The sequence below is a fragment of the Zingiber officinale genome, chromosome 10B (genome assembly GCF_018446385.1).
Source record: "Zingiber officinale cultivar Zhangliang chromosome 10B, Zo_v1.1, whole genome shotgun sequence".
NCBI lineage: Eukaryota > Viridiplantae > Streptophyta > Magnoliopsida > Zingiberales > Zingiberaceae > Zingiber > Zingiber officinale.
Window position 1 is genome coordinate 20,786,947 of NC_056005.1, and position 12,689 is coordinate 20,799,635.

Consider the following 12,689-nt stretch of genomic DNA (forward strand, 5'->3'; position numbering starts at 1 on the left):
TTTGAAAAACTTTTCTTTTCAAGACCTATTAAGGTTGTAAAAATTTTAAATTTGAAACTAAAGACCAATTTGAACACTGAAAAAATATTAGAAAAAATATTATGTTTAAGGTGGAGAAAATAATGTTGGTGTTAAGTGTTGATTTAATCCTCCCCCTAAATCAGACATCTAAAGTAGCTGCTTAACTAATTAGGTATTTACTGACTATCAGAAGATAGCAGCTTTCACTTGGTTAGTCAAGTTAAGTTTATTGGAATCAATTAGTGGTTGACTTAACTGAGTAACTTAGCTTGATCAATGTATGTTTTGTATTTAACGCCCAGACCTATGTCGATGCACTGATATAAGCATCTTAAGTCCAGGCAATTGGCATATACATCTCACCCCTTTCTATGTTTGTCAATCACAAGCAAGGTAATCCTAGGGTGTTGGTGAGATGCTCAAATACTAGTCCTGGGTGAACATGATTTCTAAAGGGATTTTTCTAGTCTAAGGCTAAAGTTGTTTTGAAATTCTAAAAGTTGGAAGGTTTTAAAACAAATGAATACAAATTTAGCCTAGAATTTAAAACAGTCAATTTTAAAACAATTTTGAATTTTGAAGAAGTTCTAGTCTATTAAATTAGAGTGTAATCAATCAGATCTGAAAATGAAGATCAGTAGAATAATATGTACTACAAAAAGCTGTAATAGTGTCACAACAATGCTATGTAATAATCACGACTACTGAGACGATGACGGAGGTGGTCCGGAACCCATCGAACTAAGCAGTGCCAATATCTCAGTGTGACGAGACCGGTCGTCCTCTCGTAGGTCTCGTCGTAGGTCGGAGATCTCCTGCCGCAGATCTCGCCGTAAATCAGAGACCTCCTATCGCACCTCTCGTCAGAAATCGGAGACCTCTCGTTGTATGTCTTGGTGAAACTCGGAGGACTCCTTCTGGAGGCTCGACATAGCTCTCTCTAGCCCGGATACTCGATCGGCTAGAGTGCGAGGAGCGGGACGTGGGGCTCGAGCTAGTGCTGGGGCAGGAGCGGCCTCGTCAGGAAAGAGTGCGAGAAAAAACTCATCGGCCTCCTCCTGCTGTGCATCTAGGTCAGGCTGGTGCTGTGCCCCCTCTGCCAAGTCATGATACCCTCACCATCTATATGAATACTAGCTAGGGAAAAGTTCCTAGATCCTATAATGTCAAACTCGATCATATAGCGGATGTCACCTCTGGTGACATCAATGCCCAAAGAGGACATATATGATGTCAGAATGTGACAGTAGGGCATATGAACTCGCCCACTCGTCGCATATCTGGCCGAGTAAATAATGGTGAAAAAGATATGCAGGCTAATGTCAATATCTAGCCTATGACACAGAGCATAGAGGAGAAAGGAATGGAATGGGCGCATTATCGCGATGTCGCGAGTGCTTAGTGGTAGAATGCAAAAGACTAAGGCCCTATAAAGGGCGTAGTCCTGGACTCGAAGGGTAACTGACCTAAACTGGGTCACTGTGGGTACTCGCTCACCCCCGAAAAAATACGAATAAATCGTATCAAGAGTGATATGCGAGTAGGGATCTCCAAAGGGTAGCTCCCTGGGAGGATAGCACTGAAAGGGACAGGTAGACTCTCATAACTCCAAAAACTCTCGGATAGCAGTAGGGGACAACGTGATATCAGTCCCAGCTGCCCTAGTAGTATAAGTAAAGTCGTCTACTTTCACTAGGTTGTTATAAAATTCTGTACACAAACTTATGTTTATTGGGCTAGTACATTCAACAAGGTTCTGAAGGTTGTAGTGGTTTATGGCCTCTATAGCTAGAATGCAAGAACATAAAAAGAACGCTTTATCTATACATTTGGTCCTAATGGCCATGTAGATGGTTGACTCAAACTTAATCCTAAGCTCATCAGTGGGAAACCTATGATCAACACTGGGAGTAGAGGGTCCAACACCAGATTTAGAATGTTTCCTAAATTATATAACAAAATTATACTAATTAAAGAAAACAAACATGCAATAATATTCTTAAACTTTAAATAGAAGACAAGAATTTTACCGAGGAGCCATTGCTAAAATAATTTTAGAACTGACGACCTCGGTTGATTGGCGACAGCGTATTAACAGTAGAACGAGAGAAAATTTTAACTTTGAATGCTTTCGTAGTAAAGCTTGGAAGAAGCTTGAACGAAAGCTTGGAGAAGGAGGTGCAAGGGTAGGGGGCGCCCTGCCCCCCTATATATAGGGGAGTCCGAGCGCCCAGACCTATTCCGGGCGCCCGGGGTCAAGTGGGGCGGGGCGCCCGGATCCCCTCCGGGTGCCCCGGGTTCGTATACCAGGGGTGCCCGCCCTTGGTTTTTTATTCCGGTAATGATTTTTTTTTAAATGAATTTAAAAAAATAAATAAATAATTTAAGTTTTAATTTTTAAAATATATTTTTAAGTTAAAAAAAATTTAAGTCTTAATTTTTAAGTTAAAAAAAATTAAGTTTTAATTTTTAAAATAAATTTTTAAGTTAAAAAAATTAAGTTTTAATTTTTAAAATAAACTTTTAAGTTAAAAAAATAAATTTTTAAGTTAAAAAAAAATTTAAGTTTTAATTTTTAAAATAAAATTTTAAGTTAAAAAAATTTTAAGTTTTAATTTTTAAAATAAATTTTTAAGTTAAAAAAATAAATTTTTAAGTTAAAAAAATAAATTTTTATGTTAAAAAAATAAATTTTTAAGTTAAAAAAATAAATTTTTAAGTTAAAAAAATTTAAGTTTTTAGGTTAAAAAAAATAAATTTTTAAGTTAAAAAAAATTTAAGTTTTAATTTTTAAAATAAAATTTTAAGTTAAAAAAAAATTAAGTTTTAATTTTTAAAATAAATTTTTTATTTAATTTAAATTTAATTAAATTAAATTTAATTTAATTTTAATTTAATTTTACTTTAATTTTAATTTAATTTAATTTTAATTTATTTTAATATAATATAATTTTAATTTAAATTTATTTTTAATTTAATTTAATTTAAATTTAATTTAATTTAATTTAATTTATTTAATTTTAATTTTAATTTAATTTAATTTAATTTTAATTTTAATTTTAATTTTAATTTAATTTAATTTTTATTTTAATTTAATTTTAATTTAATTTAATTTAATTTTAATTTAATTTAAATTTTAATTTAAATATAATTTTAATTTAATTTAATCTTAATTGTAATTTTAATTTTAATTTTAATTTAATTTAATTTTAATTTTAATTTTAATTTAATTTTAATTTAATTTAATTCAATTTAAATTTAATATAATTTAATTTTAATTTTAATTTAATTTAATTTAAATTTAAATTTAAATTAAATGTCCTTAGTCATCTCACCCGATCTATGTTTTCAATCAGGGAATTTTGTAATTTTGTGAGATGGATTCGGTTCAATTTTAGAGTTTGTTTTTACTTGTGTTAGATTCAGGTTTAGCTTTGGGTGTTGGTTGCTACTCGAAAAACCCAATGGCTCCACTGTACAAAAATTTTGTACGTGATCTGAACATTTCTTAGTTACCATGTGTTCTTTTAAGTTAAACTTGTATCTCCTGCGGAACTTAACACGTTTGATTCCAAGTTTAACTTATATGTTCTTTTAGGTTTATATTTGAATCTCCTGCGGAACTTAACACGTTTGATCCAAATCACCTAGGTTATAAATTCAATTAAATATTAGTTTCCAATATTGGCTTCCAGTACTGCATGGCGAGACACTTGACCTTCTTGGATATGGGAGCAACCACCACCGACTAGACAAAGCCTTTTAAGGAAAGTTAATATTTAATTTCCTTATATAACTCTAGGTTAACCAATAGGAACAATCAAATCACAAGGAAAAAAGAAAAAGAACATAACATCGAAATTAAATTCGAAAAACAAGAATCGAATGCCTCTTGTATTTGGTATTTATACAAAGAAAAATTAACTAGTATGATGCGGAAATTAAATACTAGTTATACATCTTCCTTGTATGCTAAAAACCTCGAGGTCTTCTGCCGTATCCCTCGCCTCCTCTTAGACGTCGTGTGGGCGACGATCCTCTAAGACGAACACCACCCGGAAAGCTTCTCCTCCTTCTCTAGAATTCGGCCACCACCACTACAAAGGAGCAAAAGAGAGCAAAGGGAAGAGAGGGAGAGGGGCCGGCCACTTGATGATCTCCAACAACACAATATCAATTGTTATGTTTTTTAAGGCCTCCCCTTCCCCCTTTTTTATATTAGTTTCCCAACGGAAAATTATAGAAAGAGTTTTATAAAAAATTAGACTCATTCCTATTTCCTTTTAATTTTTTCTTTTTCTTTCCTTTTAATTAATCAATCCTAGATTGATTTATTAATTAAACAACTATTTGTTGATGTTTAATTATTTGACCGGCCCCTTGCTTAGGCACCAAGCAAGGTGGCCGGCCACTTATTAAAAGGGAATGAAAGGAATTTTTTTTATAAAATTTAAAAGAAGAAAACTTCTAATAAAATTTTACAAACTCTTTTTTTTTTCTAATGTGGATATTAAAAGAAAAGTTTTAAAATTTAAAATCAAGTTTTAAAATTTAAAACATCTCTAATAATATTTCTTTTTAAAAGAAAGTTTTATAAATTTTACAACTCTCTTTTAAAACCTTGTGGCCTAATTTAAATTAGGAAAATTTTATAAATTTTTAAAATCTCTCTTTTTACAAATTGTAAATATCTGAGGAAATTTAAAAATTCAAAAACAACCTTCCTAATTTAAATATTGTAGCCAACCCCCTTGCCCAAGGCAAGGGTCGGCCACTTCTAGACAATATGTGGCAGGCCATTGCTTGGTCACCAAGCAATGAACCGACCCCTTCTTGGACACCAAGATAGGCTTTTCTTTGGATGGACTTGAGGCTTTATTGATGCTACAACAGGGACCTAGAGGAGAAATTGGTTTTGGCCTTCCGATGAGCTTGAGTATCCCGTGCTCGCCCCGAACACACAACTCAAGTTCATCGATAATAACTCATTCCACTAGAGAGTTATTACCGCACTACCGCACCAATCCCAAATTACATTATGAGCTCCTTCTTATCATGAGTGTGTTAGTCTCCCTGTGTTTAAGATTACGAATGTCCACTAATTAAGTGAGTTACTGACAACTCATTTAATTAATATCTAGCTCCAAGAGTAGTACCACCCAACTTTATTGTCATGTTGGACTAGGTTCACCTGCAGGGTTTAACATGGCAATACTTATGAGCTCCTCTTGGGGACATTCTCAACCTAGATAACTAGGACACAGATTCCTTCTATAATCAACAACACATACTATAAGTAATATCATTTCCCAACTTATCGAGCATATTGATTTATCGAGCTAAACCTCACCCTTTGATAAGTCAAAGAAATAAATACTAAATATATATGCTTGTTATTATATTAGGATTAAGAGCACACACTGTTGGATCGAGACGCGCTAGAGGGGGGGTGAATAGCGCTCGTGGCTATTTTGATCGTATCGGAATCGTAAAACTATCAAAGTAAATATACGCAGCGGAAATAACGAATGCAATCACAGAGGGACACAAGAAGTTTTACTTCGTTCGGAGCCTAAGGCGACTCCTACTCGAAGGCCCGCGATCCTTGATCGCTTTCCGTGGGCAACAACTATAAGCTCGTAAAATGTACAATAAGATATTACAATTGAAAGAACTAAAACAAATTATACCGACAACAATAAAGAAGCAGAATCTGAAGCTCCGGGTTGTCGGGGACTTGTAACAGCACTTCTGGGTGTTTCTAGAGCAGTTTGTAGCATAAGGATTGCTTGGAGTTCGTTATGCTGGTAGACCCCTTATAAAGAGTGTTCAAGGCGCCTTGAAGCCCTTCAAGGCGCCTTAAACAGCCGAGTCACCCCGGAGATCAGGAGCGAACTGGTCGAACTTCATTCAGCCTTCCCAAGGTGCCTTCAACCTTGACCCAAGGCGCCTTGAACTTCATCTAAGGCGCCTCAACCTTCTGGCTTTTCACAGATTCGAGGCGCCCAAGATCCATGGGCGCCTCGGATATGCTCATCCAGTTGTAACTTGCTCCTTTGTTCTGCAAAATGTGTTAGTCCCAAACACATACCTGCAAAACAAAGTTAGCATGGAAACATAATGAATGATAATAATGAAAGTTTTGACAACATTCGAACTACTTCGGGTTTCCCACTGAAACCCTAGGTCGACCCGACGCCTCTGTTCCCTCTACGGGAACGCGTCCTCACCTACTCCACTCGGGAGAATTTACTTGTTGCCAGTCGATCCTCCACATCGGACTTTTGCTCAGCACTCGACGCTTCCGAACTTTCTGCTGGACATCCGCTTCCCGGCTAGTCCAGTCTTTCACCTGGTTCGTGACACCAGGACTTTCCACCTAGGGTTAACACCCCCTAGGACTTTTGCCTGAAGCCATCGACCTGCCAAGACTTTCCGCATAGGGTTACCACCCCCTATGACCTAGGGTTACCACCCCCTAGGGTTTTTCCCTTTGCCTAACCACAGCTAGGACTTTTCTCCACCTAGGGTTACCACCCCCTAGGACCTAGGGTTACCACCCCCTAGGGTTTTCACCTGCCTAACCGCAGTTAGGACTTTCCTGAAACACTCAACAAAGCTGTCAGATCACAAAACCCCTTAACTTTGAATCCTTTGCCATTATCAAAACTCGGGTTTGATCGTCGGATGCTTCCCGCACCAACACACACTTCCATAATAACTAAGGTCTAGTTCTTTTACTAAGTCAGTACAAAAAGAACTTACCTAAATGATCCTACTCAATACACTTAAATTGTATTAGTGTAATTTATTAGTCAAGATAAACTAATACTTAATTACACTACGTCTATTCTAATGGTTTGTTCCTTTCCATCTTAGTCGTGAGCAACTGTTTATAATTTATAGAGAACCGACAACATGATCTTCTAAGTGTGACTCCACACTCCATGTTATCTACTATATAAATTAATTGAACAATTACATTTAACAAATAAATGTAAACATTTGACCAATGTGATTCTTTATTTCAAAATAAATGTGTACAAAAGCCAAACTTTTAAGTATACACTCCAACAATCTCCCACTTATACTAAAAGTCTAAGCTGCCATATCTGTTGCCATACATCTGATTCTCATCCCCTCCACATGCCGATCAAAAGCTTTCACCGAACGGGCCTTAGGGAAAGGACCTGCCAGGTTATCTGTTGATGCTATCTTGGCGACGACAATTTCTCCTCGCTTGACGATGTCTCGTATCAGGTGGTAGTTGCGCTCTATATGTTTACTTGCCTTATGGGCTCGTGGTTCCTTCGAGTTTGCAATTGCTCCACTATTATCACAATAAATAGTGACAATCTTAGGCAAACCAGGAATCACATCTAAGTCCATTAGAAAGTTCCTGAGCCATACTGCTTCTTTGGCTGCCTCAGAGGCTGCCACATACTCAGCTTCCATGGTTGAGTCTGAGACGCATTTCTGCTTAACACTCCTCCATGCAATGACTCCACCTCCTAAAGTAAACACATAGCCTGATGTAGACTTATTGTTGTCCCTATCTGATTGGAAGTCCGAATCCGTGTAACCCACAGGGAGTAAATCGTCTGCTTGGTAAACTAGCATATAATCTCTAGTCCTTCTCAGGTACTTTAATATATGCTTTACTGCAGTCCAATGTCCTTGTCCAGGGTTACTTTGATATCTGCTAATCATGCCCACGGCAAAACAGATATCAGGTCTCGTACACAACATTGCATACATAAGGCTTCCTACAGCCGAAGCATAAGGAACTGCCTTCATGTCCTCTATCTCTTTTGATGTTTTTGGAGATATCTCTTTAGATAAGGCTACTCCATGCCTAAAAGGTAAGAAACCTTTCTTGGAGTTTTTCATGCTAAAACGAGCAAGGATTGTATCTATATATAAAGCTTGGGATAGGCACAACATTCTTTTCTTGCGATCCCTTATAACTTTGATCCCAAGGATGTGTGCACATTCTCCTAAGTCCTTCATATCAAATTGTTTGGACAACCATACCCTTACGTCTGATAATACCTTGACATTGTTGCCAATTAACAAAATATCATCTACGTATAATACAAGAAATACCATCATGTTTCCGTTACACTTCTTGTATACACAAGACTCATCTGGACACTGAATAAATCCATATGACTGGATTACTTCATTAAACCGGATGTTCCAAGATCTTGAAGCTTGCTTCAGTCCATAAATGGACCGATTAAGCTTGCACACTAGATGCTCTTTGCCCTTTTCAATGAACCCTTCTGGTTGCTTCATATAGATGTTTTCTTCAAAACTTCCATTAAGGAAAGCTGTCTTGACATCCATTTGCCAAATCACATAATCCATATGAGCGACAATGGATAAGAGTATCCGGATAGACTTAAGCATAGCTACCGGCGAAAAGGTCTCCTCATAATCGATTCCCTCTTTCTGAGTGTACCCCTTCGCAACAAGCCTTGCTTTGAAGGTTTCTACCTTCCCATCTGCCCCTCTTTTCCTTTTATAGATCCACTTGCATCCAATGGCTTTTACACTATCAGGTGGTTCTACAAGCTCCCATACCTTATTAGAATACATAGATTCTATTTTGGAATTCATTGCCTTTTGCCAAGATACTGCATCTATATCTTGGAGTGCTTCATCATATGTCCGGGGATCTGGTTCATGTTTGCCTGGGATCAAGTCCGAAGACTCACCCAAAAACATGAATCTCTCGGGCTACCTTACAACCCTCCCACTACGACGAGGCACCGTCTGTGGTTGTGTATCATGTGTGACACGTGTTGCAGTCTCTTGTGGTACTTCATCTTGTACTGTTGGTACTGAAGTAGACGTGTCCTCTTTAAGTTATTCTAGAACAATTTTACTACTGGGCTTGTGATCCATTATATAGTCTTCTTCTAAAAACTGGGCATTGGTGCTAACAATGACCTTCTGGTCTTTAGGACTATAAAATAAACCGTCTTTCATTCCTCTGGGATACCCCACAAACATACAAACTTCTGTACGAGATTCTAACTTATCAGCATCTTGTTTCAGCACATGTGCTGGACTACCCCAAATCCGAATATGTCTTGGACTGGGCTTCCGCCCATTCCATAATTCTGTGGGAGTAGAAGATACTGATTTAGAAGGTACTAAGTTCAGAATGTGCGCTGCTGTTTCTAGAGCGTATCCCCAAAACGAATTTGGTAATTCTGAATAACTCATCATCGATCTAACCATCTCCATAAGAGTCCTATTCCTTCGTTCTGCCACACCATTCTGTTGGGGTGTACCAGGTGCGGATAATTGGGATTGAATCCCGACCTCTGATAAGTAATTCCTAAACTCTCCTAAGAGGTATTCGCCACCACGATCAGACCGTAGTGTCTTGATACTTTTACCTAGACGTTTCTCCACATCAGCCTTGTACTCTTTGAACTTATTAAAGCACTCAGACTTGTGATGCATTAGGTAAATGTATCCATATCTTGAATAATCGTCTATAAAAGAGACAAAATATTCAAAGTCACCTCTAGCCTGGATAGACATAGGACCACACAAATCAGAATGAACCAATTCTAACGCTTCTTTGGCTCTATACCCTTTGGCCTTAAAAGGTCTCTTGGTCATCTTACCTTCCAAGCAGGATTCACACGTTGGAAAATTTTCCAACTCTAATGGACCCAAGAGTCCATCGGCTACAAGCCTTTGAATCCTACTTAAGTTAATATGACCAAGCCTTAGATGCCAAAGATGTGTTTGGTTCATTTCCGAAGGTTCTTTTCTCTTATTAGAGTTAGAAGATGTGTTATTAATTTCCATATTTTGCTTTGTGGGAGAAATTGGATTTAAAGTATATAAATTGTCAACAAATGCACCAGAACAGATAATCACTTTATTTCTCTTTATAACCACATTGTTACTAAAGGAAACTGAATATCCATCCAAATACAATTTAGAAACTGAAATTAAATTCTTTCTAAAACTGGGTACATAAAGACAATTCCTTAAAACCAATTTCCTATTCCTATCAAATGATAAGTAGACGTCTCCCACTGCAACAGCCGCCACCTTAGTAGCATTGCCCATGTAGACAGTTATCTCTCTATCAAATAGTCGCCGGGTTTCCTAGAACCCCTACAAAGAATTGTAGACATGATCAGTGGTTCCCGTATCTACACACCAGGTGCTGGTAGATAACACCGCTAAACATGTTTCAACTACTAGAGTATGAGATATACCTTTATTGTTCTGTTTCCTACGAGGACAGTCCGCCTTCCAATGTCCAGTCTGCTTGCAAATAAAGCACTTGCCCTTCGACTTCTTTATTCCAGCTTTTTGTCCTACACCTTGAGGTTTATTCACCTTCTTTGCTGAGCCATTTTGTTTCTTCTTCTTCTTCTTACCTTTCGGCTTAGAAGTAGATCCATTTTCAGCATAGTGAATTTGAGAATATTGACGAAACAACCCTTCGGCTGCCTAAAGTTCTGTCAGAAGTTCCGTCAATGAATACATCCTTTTATTCATATTATAGTTCAGGCGGAAATGCTCAAAACTTCTAGGCAGTGTTTGGAGGATGATATCGACCTGGGTTTCCCCATCAATTTCCCCTCCAAGAACTTGTATTTCGTTTAAGTAAGCCATCATCTTGAGAATATGATCCCTCATGGGAGTCCCCTTAGTCATGGTGGCTGTCATCAGTTTTCTCATTGCCTCTTGCCTAGCAGCCCGATTCTGATGTCCGAAGAGTTCCTTGAGATTGTTCATTATATCATAGGTTGTTGGTAAGTCCTGATGCTGATGTTGTAATACATTTGACATCGAAACCAAGATGTAACACCGCGCCATCTCATCAGCTTTTACCCATTTACTATGATGTTGAATCTCCTCTAGGGTAGAATCATTGCTAGGTGTTTCTGGGCATTCCTCTGACAGTACAAACTTATAGCCCTCAGCAGTTAAAACAATGTCTAGATTTTTTTTCCAATCTATATAGTTGGGACCAGTAAGTCTGTTTTCTTTTAGAATAATGGCCAGTGGGTTGAAAGTCATCCTAAGAATCACAAAATAAATTTTGGTCAGAACTCTAAATTTAGAATAATATTGATTCCTCAAACAATACTATTTTAAATTAACCAACATCTTAAAACACCGTGAATTTTGTATGCCACGATAGTGTGGACGTATACAAATTCAACATTTGTAAAAGGAGGGTATATCCCATTAATTTTATTATCTTGTCAACCTAACTTTTTGACAAATAAAATTAATAGTTGGTTTCCTTCGGTCACACAAATAATAGCAGTGACTCCGATGGGGAGGATACTATTAGGCGTGCCTAAGTGTATATCATTACTTGACACTAAGTCCATTAATAAGATTGTGCCCCTTCCGATGGGGAAGATCACACGCTCTTAATTAATTTCCTATAGTCATCCGAAATGGAAGTTTGGTCTAGTGATTCGCAAACAAACTCATCCGATATAGAGGAAGACACTCAGAGCCAACACGCAAGTTTGTTTGCATCACTTACAAACCAGTAATGGAGACCGTGGAATTCACTAAAATAAATTCCTTTCCACTTAGTTATTTAAAGTGAGGAATTTTGATGATGCTAGCCTACTAAACATGTACACTAACATTCACACACAACACAATACAAAAGCAATAAATAGAAAAACTAATTTTCAACTATTATGGTTTTTATCTATTGTTGTCCTCCATGTGTCATCATCCCTAGCTGCTGCCATCTTTGGTCACCGCCACCGGGTCTAGTTGTCGCATCCATCTTGCTCGTTACGCTGCGCCACTCTGATCCTCAAAAGGTTCCACACCTTGCAAGATTCGATCCGCGACATAAATAGAATTTTACATTTTTTGATCCTATATTCCTCGAAGGAATGTACATGTAAACTAGATCGAACATAAAATAAAATTTACATCCATCAATCCTATATTCCATAAAAGGAATGTACATGTATCTAGATCAAAAAATAAAATTCTAATAAAACTAAATACAGCTCCTGCTGTATTTTATAATACAATCATGCACACATAATAAATGTCCTTGACATGTTCAAGGGTCCAATCACACACATAATAATTATAAGTCATAATAGTTGAATCCTGCATCCACAAAGTTAGCACATCCTACTATTAACCTGCCTAAATTATGTATGACATGTGCATAATTAAACTAATACCAAATACACAGAGGCAAAACCCTAGCTCTGATACCAATTGTTGGTTGCTACTCGGAAAACTGAATGGCTCCACTGTAAAAAAATTTTGTACGTGATCTGAACCTTTCCTAGCTACCATGTGTTCTTTTAAGTTAAACTTGTATCTCCTGCAGAACTTAACACGTTTGATTCCAAGTTTAACTTATATGTTCTTTTAGGTTTAGATTTGGATCTCCTGCGGAACTTAACACGTTTGATCCAAATCACCTAGGTTATAAATTCAATTAAATATTAGTTTCCAAAATTGGCTTCCAGTACTGCATGGCTAGGCACTTGGCCTTCTTAAATATGGGAGCAACCACCACCGACTAGACAAAGCCTTTTAAGGAAAGTTAATATTTAATTTCCTTATATAACTCTAGGTTAACCAATAGGAACAATCAAATCACAAGGAAAAAAGAAAAAGAACACAACATC